At 42.0% G+C, this 19,395-nt stretch overlaps 1 protein-coding gene across 1 annotated transcript in view; it reads right to left on the bottom strand.

The window, feature by feature from the left end:
• The window catches only part of RASGEF1B (RasGEF domain family member 1B), a 629,898-nt gene that overhangs the window by 609,470 nt on the left and 1,033 nt on the right, over positions 1-19,395 (bottom strand). The window lies entirely within an intron of this gene.

The raw sequence follows: 19,395 nt of genomic DNA, 5'->3' as shown, positions 1-19,395 counted from the left end.
CTTCATGAATAAGGCTTTAAATGTATACTATCAGCATTAGTTAGGACAGCGGTGCACAAACTGGGGGGCGCACCCCCCAGGGGGGGGTGGGAGATTTGTCTGGGGGGGGCGCGGGCAGTTGAAGAGGTCCCGCACTCCCCCAAGGCTTTAAATTAAATACCAGGATTGCGTGAGGCCTCTGCAACAGTAACACTGACTGGGATTCAGACGCATCTCCATGGCAACATGGCATCATTTGACGCCACGGGGTCATGTGACGTGAAGTCACCGCCATCATCGCCGCAGGTCACGTGACGTCACGCGACCCAGGAGCGTCATTTGACACAGCTGGCAGGTAGGAGAGGGGGCGTGAGACCGGGGGAGGCCAGGGGGGCGCAGCATCAAAAGTTTGCGCTCCCCTGAGTTAGGGTAGCAATCTCCCACAATATACATAGTTACAACATGGACCTTTATTTATTGCCTTGAAGAAGTCAACAGGGTTGCTAAAAGAAACTGGCAAATTATTCATCCGAATTTGTGTTAGCCGCAAATATAACTTTTTTTTTTTTTTTCGAATATTCATAATTTTATTGGCATTAAAAAAAGGTTACCCCTGTTTGAAAATAAAAATTAAGTAATTGGAAATTTGAAATTGGAGAAAATTTGAAAGAATTTCTAAACAAAAATTCGTAAATGGGAGCATACTCATAAATTCGTGTTTTAAAAAAAATGAATATAAAAAAATTGAGAATATTTGAAATATTTCAGAATTTTCTAATTTTTCTAAACATTAGAAAAAAACTGCAAATGCAATTTGAACACATTTGCTCATCTCATGTTGATAGCAGCTAAACTCAGAACCTTAATATACTGGGACTAAATATATTAATTGATTAAACTTTCTTAACCACCGGTTCAGCTAAGCTGCAAAAAAAAAAATAGCTCCCCATTGTGTTGATTTAACAACAGTAACAGCGGAGACTAAGGGGACTATTCTAATAGCTCTGAAGTGTGACGACCCACTTCTAAAGTGCACTTTAAAAGCGGCTTGGCATGCTTTGCTATTCCATAAGCCCATATTGTATACCCCAACTGTGTCTAAAAGGCTTTTTAGACAAGTTTTCACTCTTGCTCTGACAATCCGATCGGTGCTAACTCCATCCCCAGACTGACTTATGGGTTTTGGTTCCTCAGTCAAACCCATATTTCAGGCTCTGGATGTAACTTGCAATTTCAATCTCACCACCTTTAGCAGTGGTGGGCAAAAAAAATGTGCGTTTGAGGCTTTTTTCACAAACCAATCAGATTGTCAGAGCAAGAGTTAAACCGCTTCTAAAAAAAGCCATTTAGATCTGGTTTGATCATGCAATAAGGGCTTACAGAATAGCAAAGCATGCCAATCCACTTCTAAAGTGTACTTTAGAAGTGGTTTGTCACACTTTGGAGCTACTAGAATAGGCCCCAAAGTGTGTATTTAATTAAAGCAATTCAGGTAAAAATTTAGTTATACCCTTGTTTTGTCATTGTGTTTACATAATTTTTTTGCACATGCGCATATTTTAACTCTTCCTTTATAGCACGACAGTATATTGCCATGTTTCCAGTATTATAGTGCCATTTTGCCTGGGAAGTAGCAAAATATAATACAGGTATGTTAGTGACTAATGCAGCCATTTAGATTTCAAAGCATAGGGCATGCAAGAATACAGTTATTACACTGACATTGTATGAAAGCATTATACGATCATGAAATTAACATCAGATTGAATATGGATGTCATTCAAATGTTATTACTGTACATACAGTACATTTTGCCTTTCCAACCGGAACGAAGATTTGAAATAGAGATTTGCTTTGCTGTTGTAGCTATGGTTCTTATTGTCCCCCAATATACATTAGTAACTACTTGTAACTCTTTGTTTTACATGTTTAACAGTAATATAATGATTGAACGTGAATAGAAAGACTGAAAAGAGAACAGTTATTAGTTGTGAAAGGTTAAAGCTTACATATGTGTGGTGGAGAAGTCTCGATATTCCCTCTCCATTAACCACTGTAACACCAATCTCTTTGGAAAAAAAATGGTCACAGCTTTTATTATACATACATGTATAAACATACAGGAGGTTCCTGAAACTCCACCATAAGTCTATTTAGACAAAGATCCAACTTATCATGGCTGGTCTGCATCTGTACACCAGCCATCCTGCTGTCCTGATGGCAACAAACTCCAGTACACTTAAATCTGTCCACTGCTCATGGCAAGGAAAGCCCCTACAGTACTATACTACCAAGGACCCTGTGACAAAGCCTTTACCCCTGTCTAAATATGGCTCCCAATTGAAAGCTTGTATCTGTCTGATGAGACCAGAAGGGAGCTGGTTAATTGCAGTCTCCACATGGGTCATCAGTCAGGAAGAAAAGCCTCCTGCTCAATCTGCACGAAGGAGGTGGGTGCTGTCAGAGAGGGATCCCATGGAAGCAGACCCTCTTTTTCATGACACAGCGAACCCTGGAACCCGCCAGAGGGTGCACCCCACACAGACACCAACCTAAAACCAGACTGATGTAAAGAGCCCCTGCCTACAGGTCCTTCTTTGGACTTTGTTTTCAGAGGTTGGTAAGAGGCCTATGCTCCCAGCCTGCAGATAGGGACTGGGAAGTATGAGTTAGCCCCTAGAAAGGGATAGGCTGTTTGTTTATTTTACATGCTGTTTTTTTTTTTTTTAAGCTGTACTGTTTAAGGCCACGGGCTAAATAAAAGCAAACTTTTATTTTCCCTTAAATATGTCTCCCTGGTTTCACCTCTGCACTTGTCTCCTACAGAACCCTTGCAGGTCCACTGATCCTTGAGTCCCTCACTTCTTAATTGTAAATGCCTCTGAACTTCCTGTTTCACCGGCACTGTCAAGCCATTTAACCCCTTAAACTGGCCATTATCCACCCCAAAAGCAACGAATTAGCGACTCCAATCTGCTAGCCATACCGAAGTGGAAAATATTAAACCCAGTTTCCGATAGATTTCTCCATTGATTTATTTAATTTAGTTCTTAACCTTTCAATAGCTTTTAAAGTTTCAGCTCACCCCCAGTAACATCTCTGAACCATTTCTGACCATACCAACTTCATATCCTGAAATTGAAACCGTAATCGACTAAAATTCCCCCTCATATCCCTAACTAACTTACTAGAGGGTATGTTCCTCAAATTATTCCCCCCTGCATGTACCACCAACATAGCAGGCTGCTTCCTACTGTACATATTAACATTTCCAAAATCAAAGGCAACACCCTTTGCCAACATAACCAAATTTTACCCAACCAAAAGACCTGAACATCTTCTCCCTTTAACCCCAAATCCTCCCTGCCTTCCTTAGTGACTCTCTTTTTTCCTTCCCAAAAGACGCAGGAGTCTCCCACAATCCATATTTTGTTTTTTTCGCTAACCTGTTAAAAATAAACAGAAAAATATTAAAAAAAATTGCATAAGACTTAGCATACTCCTTAATCCTTGATGAGGACCAACTCCCAAGCATCGTAATCCTATGCTCACAGACAACCACCCTTGCGGCTTCTGTTGCCGCCACTATTCTACTAGACTGTGTCCCAAATATACTAGGATTCAGATCTATACTACATTCCTTAAAAACTGAAAGTGTGATACCGATATACCATTTGCATGTAACCATCAGTAAGTCACCTTATCAAGTCTAATTGACCTATATTGATGAACTAAATCTACCGGACATACTGAAACCAAATGTATCTTCCTTAGCACTACCCAAGCACCTTTACTTCCTTGATCTCTTTTTGATCACCTCAGAAAAATCCTCACCCTAACTTCTATTACCGCTTTACACTGGCGACACACTTTATTCGAGCTCGGCTAGTCCCACGAATTCGGGTATACCCGGGTGTATTGAGGTTTGTGACTGTTTTCTGCCCAAGTGCATTGAGGTATTTTCCAGGCAGGGATTGAAGCATTTTATTCCCGCTGGCTGCAATACTGCACAGTATATATATATATACTGCATTACAATTCATGAATTTATGCCATCTGGTAGACACGCGAAGCATTGCAGCCTATTAAATCCTAATCATTATCATTTAACAGATCAGCCGCCCGTCAGCCAGGCATGAACCCAGGCTGGGAAGGCAAACGCAACGGGGCTTGTCAGAGGTGAGGAGCGGCGCATTCCAGGTATCTGCCAGGTACATACTGGGTATTTGCTCGAATAAAGTGTGTCGGTGCAGTAAATGTTCCACCAATTCCATTATTGCTCCAATGACAGTTTTCCACAAATGCCTGAGGCATGCCTGTCCCGCCGACTCTGCTCTCTCTCTCTGAATTATGTAAACTTCAAATGAGAACGTGCTTGGCTACTGTATTTAACAGCCCAGGAACATGATGAGCCCTGAGGCATATGCTACGTTGGTGACATTATAAAACTAGATACCTTCACAGTCTTAATACCGGTCCTCATTGTGCTGATATATATTTTCACTGCCAATACTACTGACACGTTAGGGCTGTTATATAGTGTGCGCGCGTGCGTGCCTGTGCGAAGGCGCGTGCACGTGCCACACACGTTTTGTTTATATACTGTGCTCGACTGTGTGTATGTGTATGCATGTGTATGTATATGTGTGTATGTATGTGTGTGTGTGTGTGTGTGTGTGTATGTATGTGTGTGTATGTGTATGCATGGGTATGTATATGTATGTGTGTGTGTGTGTGTGTGTGTGTGTGTATGTGTGTATGTGTGTGTATGTGTGTGTGTTTTAAAATAAATAAATAAAACCTGAAATAATTTTATTAATACGTTGTACATACATACACATACATACATACACACATATACACTCATATACTTAAATTTTCAGCGGCGGTAGCAGCGCAATTTCTTTTTTGTTTTTTTCTTCTTTCCCCCTGTCGGCCGGTTCTACTCTCCTTGTCGTGCGCGCGCGCACGGCACTATAGAACGGGCCTTATGTGACATAAATATCACTTTTTGTTTGCTAGCTTCCCACCCCACAATTCCACCACTACCACCAAAGGAAACATCTTCAAAAATGCCAAACTGCTCATCACCCCTGCCTCCTTCCAATCTGTCGGCCATTCCTCCACACTCCACTTTCCTTAAAAATGGGTCCCAAATCCTACAGATGTCGCAGCATCCATAAACAAAAGCAACGCCTCATTCTCCACTGCTTTGTCCGTGCATAATGTTTATAAGACTGAAAATATTTGTTTCAGACTCTAAAATCCTCTTTACCCCTTTTGTAGCTCAAATAAAATGTTCCTGCCTTTTTACTCCTGCTTTAGATCTTGCCAAACACCTGCAAAAAATACTGCTCATTTGCATGATTCTTACTGCAAACATGCCCCTTAATGGACTGAAATTCTCTCAGAGTTGCTTTTTCTCCCAATATCTCATGTTTTTCGCTAAACCTCAAACTTCCATCTTTGCTGTAACTATCTCTATCCCCAGAAAACAACAACTTTGTTTGTCCCTCCATCTTATCTAAGGCTCCCAGAACCCCAAACCTCCGAGCAATCACACGAGACTCAAATAATAATCTCTCACAAGCACCTAATCCTGCTGGCCCAATAAATAAAAAATCATCCAAATAATGCAACACACTGCCTAATCCTTTATTTTCCTGTAACACCTGTTACAAAAAAGTGTACATTATCTCCTTCCATAATTCTGCGTTCATCCTTTTTTCCCTGTCCTCTTCCTCCATTCCTGTGTCTGCCTCTTTTATTTGACATGCTCCCTCACTTCTCTTTTGGTCTGCTTGCCTCCCATAGGCAGACTACTGCTTCTTCTCAACTTTTTTTTTGCTATTCTATCTCAGGAGAACAACTACTGGGGGCTGGGGCTGGAATGTTTCCCCCTCCCCAACTTTTACTTGCCCTCTTTTGGCTCCAACAAATGACAGAAAATCCCAATGATACATCCAATGTGACAAAATATATAGTACATAGTATATAGTTAAATAATTCAATAATAATAATAATATTCTCATGAGTAAGGGTCATTTAGTTAAACCCATGGCCAAAGCGTTATATGCCTGCAAGCCACGCCAAGGCATAACCAAATTTGCAGGTCCTAACATTAAGCTGTGAAACTTCTCTTTTACCTCTGGAGGGAGAATGACCACAGTGGGTCTGTCCATACAGCAGAATTAAAAAACCTTCCCTACTTTTGGCTCCTTCTGGCACTTTCCTTGATCTTACTGCTTCTCCTCCAGTGCGCTTTCAGACATCAGCGGTCTCTTTCATTAATTTTGTCCCCTATTTCCTGGGGCCACAGGCATGCTCCGGACATCTCCCATGCTGGTTTCTGCATTCCAGGCCTCCATGTGCCTCTCGGCATCCTTCCGATTTTTCAATCCTCCTGCTTCGAGCAATGCTTATTGATTACAATGGTTCCTCCCTTCTGCCTATATGTACTTATAGTTATCAAATAAAAAGAATTGGCAAAACAATTTTACTAAATCCTCCAGTATTTGTCCCAATATAAACATGTAAAAATATTATTATTAATAATATTATTATTATTATTATTATTACCAAGGTATTTCTAATAAATTGTTAAAATATTTTCCTAGTCACAAAGTCTCTATAAGAGCATGAGAATTGTATTGGTAAATTAGTTATCATTTTGACGAGAACAGTGAGGAAGAATAATTTGTTTCCTTTAATAAAAATACTAAAATCGGCAGTCTATACCGAAGTAGAAACTGAACAGTGAGGCGTGTTTAACAGCATATCCTGAGCTGTCAAAATAGGATTGCTGCAATTTGCCAAAGTCAAGTGAAATGCAGAGTTCACACATTACAGTGTGTATGCACTGAATATATTTAGACAAGATGGAATGGAGTAGTCACATATATAGTTTGGAATTTCTCTCAGTCTGACATTTCTTTCCCCAAAATTGCGAGAAGTCTATGTATAGGTATAAAACTAGACGAAGCATGTTGTCTGTCTAAAACATCCAATGCCACAGCCAAGATTTTCAAACGCCATATGTTAACGATACCCAGTGGTGTTTATGTAACGAACAATGGTGGAAACCTAAAATAGGTTAAAATACTTTAAACTCTATTAATATGCCACACACATCTTCTAGCAGATGAATATTCATAGTAGGCGCAGATGTGCAAAGGGACATATAAAAGGTATATCATCTAGGCATATATGTATCAATGTCCTTGGCTTTTATCTGGACATGTAAAATATGATATACCTGTATGAGTAATGTTATGCATGTCTAGGAGATGATTTGCCTGTATAACAGGCATGCTACTGTATGTACATGAGCATTATAGTAATGGTATGCCTGTCTAGCAGATGATATACCTGTAAAACAGGCATGTTGATGTACGTACATGAGCATGTAACATGCTGAATGGTTATATAAAACAATAAAATGTGCTATAGGAGTTAACACCTAACATACAAGTGAAATCTCAGTAGTAGAGTATCTTGTTGTTACTTATGTCCACTTTTCATGTGTCAATTAAAATTACAACTGGTGTAAAATCACTGTTTTCTGCTTTATAAACTTGAAGCAGATTGAACAAGTTAGTTAGTAAGTATTGTTTACAGGAAATAAGGACATTGAAGAACAAAATACCTAATTAATCACACCCTGGATGCAGTAACTATAATATGGTTGATGAATAAACATGGTAGTGTTTGCATTACACAAAGTGCATTTCCATTTGTAATCTATTTGTAACATATGCAGATTCTAAGCTACGTTACTTCAACACATCTTCCACTGCTGGAAGATACATTCCGACACACTCTAGTGACAATGTCTTCCAGGGCTGAAATTTGTTTTATGGTGTTGCACCCTTAGTAAATATTGGCCTATATGTGCAGTGGTATGGGGGCTATTTTATGGCATTTAAAATTACTTTCTGTTACCTAATTGTACCAGTTGAGAATAACTAGTAATTTAATTTGACTAAATGTAGCAATGGTTAATAAAAAATGTAATTTGCTGTACTTTTACCATAGCAAACAAAGATAGAAATACTGAAGCTGCTGATAATTGTGATGTGGCGAATGCATACAGTAAACTACAAGGAAACTGAGGCAAGTTATACAATGGACCCTGCTACCAATCAGACATACTCTGATGCTTAGGGATGGCGGTCCTTTGTTTTTATTTATACGTGTATAAACAGTTACATAGTAGATGAGATTGAAAAAAAGACATGCGTCCATCAAATTGTCTTCAATCCCATTGGCTCTAATACCATGTGATATGGCCATGGGGTTTGAAGGATGTGAAGTACCTCCTTTGGAGATGATGTCACATACTTTACAAAAAAAAAAAGAGGCGGGCACATGACACAGTGCCCATGTACCACTATGCCAATCAATGGGTACAGGGTGGGTATAATGGATCCAGGGTGGGTGGTTATGCCTCCTGGGTGGCTAGCGAGGGATGGGGGGGTTAACCCCTTAATTACTATAGAGGTTATTAACCGCTACGGTGATTAATGGGTTAGGGGCCATTAGATTGTATCCTTTATTTTATTCTTTCTGGCAATGGAGGACATGGCCCTGCAGTATGCATACAAGGACGCCCTTCATTATAGCAGGGGTAAGTAGAATGTTTTTTATTTACTTTATTTCTGCTCACTGGCTAATGTTTGATTAAATAATGGGCAAATGAGCTATTATCCATATCTGGATAATATTTATTTTGCAGATTACTGTACTGTATGTGTTTGGTGGGGAGGGGAGGTGTATTTATTGAAATGTATGCCACATTTATTTTATTTACAACAGGATTGGTACCGCAGGCCAGCGGATACCCATGGGGACCACCTGAGGACACCTGGACACTCACGGGGACCACTGGAGGACCCCCGGACAACCACAGGAACCATCCGGGGACCCCTGTGGGACCCCCGGACACCCATGGGAACCACACGAGGGTCCCCAGATACCCATGGGAACCACCCGAGGGCCCCCAGACACCCATGAGAACCACCAGAGGGCCCCCAGACACCCATGGGGATGACCTGGGTACCCCCAGGCAGGGAAAACCTGGAGGCCACAGACACCCATGGGGACCATCCGATGACCCCAAGACACTCGCAGGGACAACCTGGAGGCCCACGGACACCCGGGGGGACCACCCTGGGACCCCCGCAGGCCTCTGGTATGAATGTGTATTAAAAAAGACATTATGGTTTTATGTGGGGGCACAGAGGGTGGGTTGTGTATTGGTGATTATAACATATTGTAATATTTATTGGGGGCAGAGGGGGGAGTGAAGAACCATGTACCCCCATCAATAACCCCCAATAAAGCTGCTGTTGTCCATTAACGTCTTCATTGCCTTAGCGGTTAGCCATTATGGCAGTGATTTCCAACCTTTTTTGTTTGGAGGAACCCTTGAAGTATTTAGAAAAATCTCGGGGAACCCCTATCTGGCTGACACATATTAGGTTCGACAAGAGTCAGTCACAATATTTCACACCTCACGAGCCACCTCTATTTCCCACCCTTTACCCATGTATTTCTGTCCCATCCATTTAACTAACTCTCCCCCCTCCCATGTATGTATCCCTTGCGTCTCACTCTCACTCCCTCTTTTCCTCTCTCACTCCCTCCCACCCCCTCTCTTCTCTCACTCGCCCCTACAATCCGTCAATTACCCCACTCTCTCTTAATCCACCCTACAAAATACATACCAAAAAAATCCACCCCCAGGGGGGGGTCTGTGGTCCATAGGAGGAACCCCTGAGAGTGCTTCAAGGAGCACCAGGGTTCCACGGAACCCTGGTTGGGATCACTGTGCTATGGTAATGAAGTTGACTGTAAATGCATTTTAATTCCATGGGATTGATGCCGAGGGTCTCCGGTGCTGATTTTTTAAATCAGCTCCGGAGACGCCCTGCATCAATCCGATGCAAGAAAAATGCTTTTTTTTTCTCTAAGTCCCGTCTCGCCGCCTTATCCGCAGCTTATTGTCACCGTCTTGCCAATTTTTCCTGACAAGGCGATTTTGAGAGGATCTCAATTCTAGGATCGCGATTTGAAGCGAGTTTGAAAAGCTGGCGATAAGTGGTGATAAGTAGCTTATCGCAGCACATTTGGCAATTTTTTTTTCCGGGAAAATAAATTTGCCAATAAGTTCTCTTATCGCCTAGTAATCGGTGTTTACTGAATAGCAGTAGGCTTATTTGGCGATAAGGTGGCGATAAGTGACATATCGGAGCTTAGTGCATAGGCCCCTTAGAGGTTTAATATGGCTTTCACTCATGTATACACACACAGGGCCAAACGTGTGTGTGTGTGTGTGTATAAAAAAGAAAAAAGCGCAATCCCATGTAGCTGTTAAAAATGTGGGGAAAATGTAATAAAGGCAATGAAGGTTGGTTACTGGTAGTACAAATGACACAAATACAGAAATAGCATGACAATAAAAACAATATACTGTATCAATATATATGTGAATAAAAAATAGAGGAACAAATAAATGTCCACAACTGTGTCCAAAAAATGTCCAGAAATTCTATTGTGAGGGAGTAGCACTCGATTGAAATAAAGCACTTATTGCCCGACAGGATGGTGATTGAAGCAACAGTGGGGAGTAGCGTGACTGATATATAACAAATGTGAAGGTAGATATAGCCGTGATAAGCTGTGGGATGTTTCTTATAAATGGGATCCAAGGGAAAGGCAGAGGGGGCTAAGGGAACCCCTCTTCAAGTGTGCGATATATATGTAGCCCCTTTTCCCTGTGCTAAAGGAACCACCAGTGCTGCTGTTACCTGTTTGGCTACCAGACGGCATGAGCCTCCGCCTCTGGGAGTCTGGGGTGTTACTTGGTCGCCTTGGTGTAGCACCTCCACCTGTGAGGGATTCCAGCGCAGTGGGATGATCCTCTCACAGGAACCAATACTAACAGTAATCACACACTCAGATATATAATAACGGGTTTTACTGAACATATATATTTATCAGCAGCCTGTACCATACAGTATGTAACATATACAACCCCAATACACCCATTGAGTGTCCCCCAAAGTACAAGGGTGCTTGACACCAATACCCTGATGTCCTTTCCCAATGTCCAGGTCCATCCAAAAGTGTATGGAGTAGCGCTACCCCGTGAACTCTTAGTGCACTTAGGTGAGGTACCTGCCCGGGTACTCTGGAACCCGGGTGCTGCCAAATGACAATCAGGGATCCGCTGATCCAGCGACGTTGTCATCCGCGAAGGCATCCACCTCTGCATGGGGTGTGCTCTGGTTGGAGGGTCTCACCTTTGAAAGTCTATTACTGCGACGTTGGTCTGGACCCAGACCACAGGCATCAATCACTGTGTGGCGTCTCACTGGTGCTATACTCTGATTATCAGCAGCTACTGGGAAATGTCCCTATCTATGGGCTTTCCCTGTAGCAGCCACAACTTACTGTGAGTCAGGGTCTTTCTGGGGCTTAAGGGGGCATGTGGCCTAGTCTGGGATGCCACCTGCACCCAGACACTACCTTACCGCTATGTGTCCCTTCCCCGTCTTGCCAAATGTATCTCCTGCACCTCAGGAGAATTTGGGAGCCCCATTGGTTAACACTGTCCATGTGGTTATATGCCCCAGAGCACCCTGGGGAGTGTAGTTCCCCTGCAGAGCATTTCAGAAGATGGGCGCCACTATTCTGTGGTCACTGCGCATGTGTACCCTCTCTGCAATGGCTGTCGATGCCTCCGACACTGTTCATGTGTGAGGTTGTACTGTGCATGCGTGTTTATTTTCATGGTGGCGGCACCCTGTACCGGCGTCTGCCTGGAGCCCCGGTGACCCGTTCGCCCAACTTCAACCTCCCTGCACTGCAATATAGCTGTCCCCCTCCCACAGCGAAGGTAAGAGGATCAAGGGAGGACCTGGCTACACCTAGATCACAGTGACAGTACCTGAAAATGGAAAACTTTAAGAAGAGGTTCTGAAAGTTCTGTACGGTATCATTTCATCTATGAGGAACAACCATGTTGGTTGCCCAAAAGATATTACCAATTACAACAAATCTACACTTCTTCAGGGCAATACAGTACATCTATTAGAGCCCAACATTTCTGTTCATGTTGTAAACAGCATATGAGATTTTAGTCTTGTTTAGTAGGATAGATCTTGTTTGATTGCCCTCAGTACAAAGAGACTCTTGAGGTACAACTCGCATAAACCAGAAGGAAATTATGGTGATGCCTGCATCTTTTGTCCATTTTTACTTCAGGAATATAAGTTATTAAAACAACACACACTTGTGAAGTTTAATTGGTGCTTAGATTATGGAAAAAAAACACAAAGAAGAGTTTACAAATACATATTAACCATGATTATCCCAAACACATAGCAGCATAACAACATGTAACCCACTGGGCAATATGCGAAAGATCCTATCAGTGAGAACTGTGACAAATTAAATGCTCCTTTGATCTGTATTGTACTGAGGAAACTTTTCTAAAGAGAAATTAGAACAATTTTACATGTCAGCAAGATTCCAAAAAAAACCTGAATGAAATGAAATGAAATGAAATGAAAAATGAAGGATGAATGAAAAATGAAGGATGGCTAGTGCTGTTGAAAACACCACAGCTGCAGAAAACAATGTCAGACTCAGAGCTATAAATCAGCACTTTGCTTGCCGAAATCACACCCCACAATGACTTGAATCCTGAAGAAGTGGAGGTATGTAACATTTTGTGAGCCCTCCTTGACAGCTAAATTTCAAGCGGCCTCAATTACTGTATATTTAGCTATAACTGCCTGTTATATATTGTATGTAAGGTTTAGTATTTCTCTCACCATCCAAGTTGTGTGGCCCATTTTATTTCACTTAGCTATTTATTAAGTTAGCAAAAAAAGTAAAATCACTCTGTAATTTAACCCCTCAATAATCTGATTAGTCATACGTGTAATGCAAAAGGATACATTACATCTGTACCTTAGTGATTACTTTATCATTTAAGCACATTTATAAAAGCCTAACTGAATAACGCAGAAAAAAAAATACACTTTTGCATTGATCCATATGCCCCATAGATCCAAAGACTGCTTAGTAAACATGCAATACATATAACTTTCTTATGGGAAGGTTGGAGGCTCATCCAAAACTGACATAAGAACACAGCAGCAATTTTAAGGCTAGGTTGTGATCAGGACTTGCTAATAAAAACATTTGCAGAAAATTTCAAAAGTAAATCATTTTCAAGACTCCCCACAAAAAAATATTTTATGCAAATATTTCTCCAATATAAATTACTCAGTCAAGATCAAATAGAAAAAAAAACAACAATTGTACAAAACCAAATTCATAATTGAGTACGTGCAAGATCCCTTTTAAATGGACACAGTGTTCTATGCAAGTGATTTTACGTGTTCACTCTTACTTGAGGCAGAAGTAATTTAGGGCTATACAGATGTATCGCAATAACGCAACTTTATCGCATTAATGGGGTAATAATATCTTTAAGTCGTATACGTTTTAATTTTTTCATATTATTATGACACAAGCCAGCTCATCTATGGAACAGATTAATGGCCAGGAGATATTTTAGGAACCTTACTAACAATGTAGTACTCACATAGCAATTGTCACAGCTGGGAGTTGCTATGTAGTGTAGGCGAATGCCTTGGAGTTTGGTTCGCAAACAAAATGTTCTGATCTTCACATGTTAAAACTCCCATGGAGTTTGCATTTTGTCTGTTTCAATGTGTACATTTTGCACAACAATTATTCTGTGGAGTTCTTGACACATTTAATACTGCATATATTTTAACACTTCTGTAATATCACTAATAAAAACGTTCAAAGGGACAAACCACATGGCACTCAATGGTTACTTGGCAATCATAAGAGTCAACTTAATGTACTGGGTGCACGTAATCTTTCATCAAGATGTTGATGGATTTGTAGAGAATGAGTTTGGCAGAACGCTATGCAGAACAAATCAAGCAGGTCAATGCCTCTTAATGCAATAAAATGTAGTGTATGTGTGACTATTATCCTATACAAAACAATGTTTTATCACTTACATCTGATTTAAAACCTTTTCTTAACCAACACTTTGAGACCTTTCTGGAAAGATAGGACCAAAAACAATTACTAGAATAAAGTTTCAGGAGCTAAATTACTGCTTGCCGTAGCACAATAAATGAAGTATGAAGCACTCTTTTCAAGAGCCAAACTACTGTCTATTATAGAATGTTGAATAAAGTATGAAGCATGCACTGTTGGAAGAAATATTTTCTGGCACGTTTCTTAATATTATTATATACAACCACCCTTCAAGGCATGAAGGATGAAATCATCACAAAGCGTGGCATGTAATGTGCCAAGTGACCATGAGAACGCCAATGTGGGAGAGTCATACAGTAGCTCAGTGGTGCTCAACTCCAGTCCTCAAGACCCCCCAAAAGGTCAGGTTTTAAGGATAGTCCAGCTTCAGCACAGGTGGCTCAATCAGATTAAGCCACCTGTGCTGAAGCTGGGATACCCTTAAAACCTGACATATTGGGGGGTCTTTAGGACTGCAGTGTAGCACCCCTGCTTGAGCAGTTAACAATCATTTGTGTGGGACTATCCATACAGAAATTCTCAGGACTGCTACGTATGGGACTATTTTCTTTTTACATGCTATCTCCTTTTTCTCCATTTGTTCTTACCATTTTTGCCCTGTACAATGTTCTCTATATTGATGTTTACAGTTACAAATATTTGAATATTTTATTTGTAGAGTATCTGGGCAATGTCATGTTATGCAAATAACAAACGTGAATTTCACTGAGCTAATACAATTCATATTTTTTATTTAGGAGTGCCTGTCCTTTTTTGCTTTTTGGGCTATCCATTGGACAGCATTTATTTATGTATAACATGTTTTACCAGGAAATAATACATTGAGCGTTACCTCTCGTTTTCAAGAATTTCCTGGGCACAGAGTTATGATGACAAATACATAGTTACATTAAGTGAACTGGGTTATACATTATATATAAAGACATAGCATGAACAGTTGAACATATTTTATCTTTTAGGCGTATGAAACAGTTACAGACCAGAATAAAATGTGTGACAGCTTTAGTTATGAAAGAACTTAGACTGGTGGTGGCTTTTGAGAGTCTCAGGTAGATTGCTCCAGGCAGGGCCGCCAACGGGGGGGGGGGGGGGGGACAAAGGATACTGTCGTCCCGGGCCCCGTGAGTCAGGGCGCCAGTTAATTAAATTTTTTTTAAAAATTTGGAAAAATATGGCGGCAATTCCCATGGTCCCGGCGCGCATGCGCAGGGCAAGCAGGGTGTCCTGGGCCCGCTGCCTTCGGCCCGCTGCCTCTCAGCCCACTGCCCCAGCAACCAAGCCCCCCGCTCCCCACATGGGACGGAGGGGTTGGCGCCAACACCAGCTACTCTGCTCCCAAGCACCTCCACTCCCCACGTGGGACTGAGGGGGAAGTGCCAACACCAGCCCCGCGCGCAACCCAGCCCACCCCCAACTTGATGCGGAGGTTGAAGCGCCCACCCAGCTTCCCCCGTGTGTGCCTCCTGCCCCAGCATGCCTCGCACCCCCAGCCGCCCACCTCCCGCGCCCCCCCAGCTGCCCACCTCCCGTGTCCCCCTACCACCCCTGGCAGCTGCCGGGGATATCGGGGGCAGGGGGGGGAGCGTCTGGTGGCAAGGAAGCAGCACCCACCGGTAAAGGTAAGTCACTCAGCCAACCAACATTGTCACCCAGTCACTCACCCACCCATTCACTCACCCACCCAGTCACTCACCCACCCACCCAGTAACTCACTCAGTCACTCAACTCACTCACACACTCACCCACTCACCCACTCACCCACCCACCCACTCACTCAAGTCACTCACTCACCCACTCACTCCCTCACTCACCCAGTCACTCCCTCACTCAACCAGTCAATCCCTCACTCACCCACCCAGCCACTCCACACTCACCCACCCAGTCACTCACCCACCCAGTCACTCACCCACCCAGTCACTCACTCACCCAGTCACTCACTCACCCAGTCACTCACTCACCCACCCAGTCACCCAGGCAGGCAGTCACCTATATTTTGTTGAAAATATAAAAAATAAACAGGTTGCATTGTAATGTTTTTTTCTGTATCACAATAAGAAAACAGTTAAGTAAAAGTTGCGCGCTCAAAAATATTTTTTCGTGGTAGGTGCGCTATGGGTTCGGGGGGGGTGCGCTATGGGTTCGGGGGGTGTGCTATGGGTTCGGGTGGTGTGCGCTATGGGGTTATGGGGGTGGGTGGCCTGCTCCTTTCATTTGTCTTGGGCCCCATGATTTCTGTTGGCGGCCCTAGTTCCAGGTGTGTGGTGCATGGTAAGAGGAGGAGCGGCCGGATACTTTGCTGAACCTTGGGACCGCGAACAATCGTTTGGAGTCAGATCTCAGGTGATAAGTTCTGCATGTGGTAGGGGTGAGGAGCTTGTTCAGATAGGCGGGTAGATTGCCCAGAAAGTATTTGAAGGCAAGACACATATGGCATGCACCCATATCAAGCTATTAACTGTGCAGAGTTGTGGGTGTGTGTGTGTGTGTAGAGAGAGAGAGAGAGAGAGAGAGAGAGAGAATAAAAAGATCACATGTCTTGGGCAGGTCTGCAACCCTGCCTTTCACCATTATCACCCAGCATACAGCGCTTCCACTGCAGCAAGGGATTCTGGGAAATGACATGCAAATGAGCACACAATGTGTCACCTTTTGTCTGAAAATCCATTGTTACATGGAGCCCCTATATGCTAATGCTTGCTGTTCACACAGCTTTAAAAGCACAGCATGGGAATTGGATGCAAAGCCAGAGAAACCATTCACAGACATGTTTCAACCTTAATGGTTATCATCAGTGTGAAGTTGGTTGTACTGCTGGCTTTGCATTGTCAAGACTGTAGGGTTTACCTATAGTGTGTGTGTGTGTGTGTGTGTGTGTGTGTGTGTGTGTGTGTGTGTGTGTGTGTGTGTGTGTGTGTGTGTGTGTGTGTGTGTGTGTGTGTGTATATATATAAACAAAGGAAAAGAAGCGCCAGCTCCATAGCATAATACTGTCAAAATAGAGGAATCTTTAATAAAACTTGGAGTAGTCACCAGGACCTATACTCACATGGTAGAAGAAAAAACAATCATTTGAGACAATCTGTGACAGCAGTGGGTCAGCGCAGGTGTAAATGCAAACAGGTGGCCAGGACCAGTGGATATTGCAGTCAGTGATAGTAAGTGGGGAAGAACAATCCACAGAATGCTCTAATATAAGAATGATGTATGCACCAAAACGTTGCTTGCTCCAACCTGTGGAATATAGAGTGCAGCGTCCTCCTCTGGTGATAGGGTAAATCCTCACTATGTCCTTAGCAGCAAGCTGGTGGATAGGCTACTGTGAGTCAGGGTGCCTGACACCAATGGTGGCGCCACAAGGAACAAGAGGACTATTTAATCTGGTAGGGCCTGATTGGCCGGCGAAGCCGGCCAATCAGATCAACAGGTAACTCACTGATCCTTAAAGGACGCAGTGAAAAAAAAATACCAGACTAACAAAAATATAACATAAACCAGTATCAAGTGCAACAGTAAATTAAAATAATGTGCACTAAAATATGGGAGTTAATGTTAAAAAAATCCACATGGGGGATACCGAGCAGAGCACCCCGCCTGACGCCAACTGGGAGGCAAACTCTGAAACCGTCCCAGTGGACTCGGCGTACGTGTACTCTGCCCGGATACGGGAGTGCACCACCGCCCGGAACATGGCTACGATGTTTGTTGGGACCTCCCTCTCCAAACACTGCTTCCTGGAACAAGAAGAGGAGGTAGCTGAGAGTCTGCAGGGCTTCCCTGTAGTAACACACCGAAGCTACCTCCCCCGCCACCCCCGCCATCTAACACTGGCTACTGGTCTATGAACCAAACATGGGTACAGTAATAGCTCTATAGACCGTGGTACTACATTTAAAAAAAAAATACTAGTAGAACAATCATTTTAATTAATAGGACAAAGATCTTTATATACTACATTTAAAGATTTATGGTAGATGTCTGATACTGAGAGTACTTTGCTCATTAGATCACCTTTTCTTAACGAATAATGGTGTGTTATCTGACCACATACAGATTATACATATAGAACCAGTACCTAAAAATCTTTACGGAGTTCTGAAAATAATTTCAGCTCCTGGCCTTTATTGCAGAGCAGCACAACATTCAAAATCACATGGAGGAATACTTATTATGGTGAAGGACTACCCTATTGTTGTGGGTTACATGGCAGCAGATATGTGGACGGTACCTATATGTTTGCCTATATCAGTGGTTCTCAAACTGCAGTAACTGCACTACAGGTGGTCCCCAAAAATGATATTAGTTGTGCCTTAGAACCTTCACTGCAGGTAGCGCTTTTCTGTAGCCGGTAGGTTTTCTATTATGGCCAGTATACATGTGGAGAAGGCTGTGTTTTGATCCTTCACAATAAATAATATGTTTAACATATTCATAATAATCTATTAATGGACAAAGGTAAGTAATATGTTCCTCCAAATGATTACTATTATTGAAGTGGTCTTTAATATGAAAAAGTTTGAGAAGCCCTGGTTCAGATTATGCTGTGATCTTCTAAAATTAATTATCTGGGCACAGTAAAGTGTAAAGCTTTACAAAGTGGTAAAAAAAGTATTGTGTGCAGTCTGAACCCTGGACCGAGAAAGACATGGATAGGATAGGACATCTTTATTTTGAGATGTGACATGTTGAAGTTTTTGTGACTTCAGACAACTTTATTCATTTCAGTGTTAAACAAAACTGTACGTTCTATGTTTTGATTTACTACAAGATTCTTTACAGAATAGCTTACAATGCAGCTCTGTTGACAACTGACTACAGTACATTACTTTGCTTCTCATCTTTTTAGACATGTACAGAACACATCAATAATATACTGCAATACAGTCCTTTCACCTGCACTGACAACAAGCACAATCAGTTGCATCTAATTGCACATTTGTAACCCTTTTCTCTGACAAGGGTGCTAGCAAAACATTGCTTTGTGACATGCTGCCGTTTGGAGCAGTGGTGACTATAACTGCACAATTTATAATAACTACAGCTTCTTCCACTTTTGTCACAACAGAGCACTGTAAAAATCCCAGCTGCCAAGTGCCAGCCCAATGCCTCTAAAATTAACATTATAGATATTTTATGTGAGTAAGGAATTTCATCTGGCCAAATTCTATGTTGTTGTATTTTTTTTTAACTATTAAAACTATTAGATTTAAGTATATAAATATATATTAGTTGTTTGTAAAAAAAAAAAAAAAAAAAAAAGGGTTGTTTTCAAATGTGCTGAAAAGTGTCTAGAGGGAGAAATATACC

This window comes from Ascaphus truei, chromosome 1 (assembly GCF_040206685.1).
Source record: "Ascaphus truei isolate aAscTru1 chromosome 1, aAscTru1.hap1, whole genome shotgun sequence".
Taxonomy (NCBI): Eukaryota; Metazoa; Chordata; class Amphibia; order Anura; family Ascaphidae; genus Ascaphus; species Ascaphus truei.
Note: the sequence above shows the minus strand (reverse complement) of the source record. Positions and strands in the feature narration are given on the sequence as shown.